Consider the following 2316-nt stretch of genomic DNA (forward strand, 5'->3'; position numbering starts at 1 on the left):
ATTCCTGCCCATGGAAGCCACCCACAGGCAGAGCTCTGCTGCTCTCTCAGCTGCTCCGTGGAACAGCTTTGCCCTCCAGTGCCCAAATCCAGCATTCACAGCCTCGGGAAGGGCCCAGACCTGCCCCAAACCAGAGCCTGAGCACAACACAAGAGGAACAGAAGGTTTAAAGCAGCCTAAAGACCCACTGAAGGATCTGCTCTCCACCAACAGAGCGCTCCTTTGTCATTTTTATCAACACTGCCACTCCTGCCTGGGAGCCACGAGAAGGGATTGTGGCAGTGGGCAGCAGAGTCCAGGACAGCTGGAGCAGCCCCCAAAGCCTGGCACTGCCACAGGAGCCTCACTCTGCCTGGAAAAATTACATTTGGGCATTAAACACGGCCCAAATATCATCCCTGGGCAATGAAACTCCTCAGTTCTCTGCACTTTCTGTAGCAGGGACCAAAATTTCTTCCAACAGAAAATAAACCCCTGCCTAACTCACAACCTGGAAAAAAAATCTGTGTGAACACCAAACCCAAAGCACCAGAATATGGAGTAAAAGGTCTGAATTTGGGCTGTTTTCAGGTGGTTTGGGTTCTGTTGATGCCAAGGCAGCTGACAGCAGCTCTCACATTTAGGTTTGTGGCAGCTTGGACAAACAGTGGTGCTGTATCAGCTCTCCCTGTCACTCTTCCCCAGGATTAAACAAGGTAAAGTTTCTCTCTCCCATGCACAAACTATGGAAAGAAGGAAAATCAGAGTCACCTCGTGTTTGGGAACATTGCATGAGGTGTAAATGGGGATATTTTCACTATCTGATCACCAAAAAAAAATATATTTTACAATCTTTAGGGAGGGTCTCGTTTTTAAACAATAAAAAAATTATGACAAAATAAAGGGAAATACTTCAATAAAACTTGCAGCTATAAAGTTGAAACTATTTCTGACAAGATTGAGTGAGAGAAGCAGGACAGAAGCCTGCAGAGAAATGAACCCAGACTGAAATGCAACACAGACCGTGGTAAACTCAGCAGCACGACTTCTACAAATCAAGTAACGAACAGACATGATCCCTGAAAGAAAACAAAACCCCCCAGCAACAAAACTGGCTGGAAACTGCTCCCCTACTTCAAATTTCCAGCCTTGGAGAAATGAAGTGTGGTTTGTAAAGGTTATTTCATGGGGGGAAAAAAACAAACCAACTTTTAAATAAGTTGGAATTGCTCAGTGAAACTTCAACGTTCTGTAATAAAAGTTATTTACTTCCATCGGTTTTGGAGGAATCTGAACCTCCCACATTCCCACACACAACTGCCACTTCCTCAGCTCCTCGTTCCCAGCCCGTTTCTGCTTTAATTGGTTACAGAAATCTTTTTTTTTGGTGTTTTTCAAGCACCAGCCCTGAGGGGAGGGAATGTGAGAGGCTCTGCAGGGCTGGGCAAACTGGGCTGGCTTAGAACAAAATCCTGCTGGGATAATTCCCAGTGCACTCCCAGCTGGCCCTGGAGAGGAGGATGGTCCCCAGAGCTGTCCCCAGAGCTGTCCCCCCTCCCCAGGGAAAGCTCCACACTCCCCCAGGGCTCATCACCCTCCACCAGGACAGTCCCACCCTCCTGCTCCACCCAACTCTCCTTCCAATCCTCACCTCCTCAGCTACAAACCCAAGATTTTGCTCATTTGAACCAAAGCTCTATAAATATATTATTTAAAAAAAATAAAAATAAAATAATAAACCACAAATGCAAACATTTACCAAGAAAGGAAGAAAAGTTACAGTGAAATGAGGCCTTGTTATTGTCTTAAATCAGGCAAGGCAGGGATTCCCTGGAGGAGAAGCTGTTCCCAGTCCTGTTCCAGGCAGCTCTACGCGTCCTCCAGGCTCCCCAGAACCCCCCTGTCCACCAGGTGTGCCTTCAGGGTGTTGAAGATGTGCAGCTGCTGCTCTGGCCTCAGGGTCAGGAACTGCTGGATCAGTTTGCTGGGGTTGGGGCCTCTGGAACACAAAAGCATGGTGAGCAGTGGGGATGCCATGGGAATCACGGGCTGAGGTTCAGTGCTGTGCTGCCCATTCCTCCCCTGGGAGCCTCCAAAAGGCACAGCAGGCTGGACTGTGAGCACAAAACACCCCAAAGCAATTCCATCTGCACCTCATCAGCACTGCTCCCCCAGCACATCCTCTCTGCACCCACAGCTTGCTTTCCTCCTGGCTGCAGGGCGTTTGTCAGTGCTGCAAAACCACATTTCCAGTTTGGCTCTGGACTCCTGTCCAGGATTGCTGCAGGGGCTCCAGCAGGAACAGCCCTGGGAAGCTGTGGATGCTGCCTTTGGAGC

This window comes from Parus major, chromosome 22, assembly GCF_001522545.3.
Source record: "Parus major isolate Abel chromosome 22, Parus_major1.1, whole genome shotgun sequence".
NCBI lineage: Eukaryota > Metazoa > Chordata > Aves > Passeriformes > Paridae > Parus > Parus major.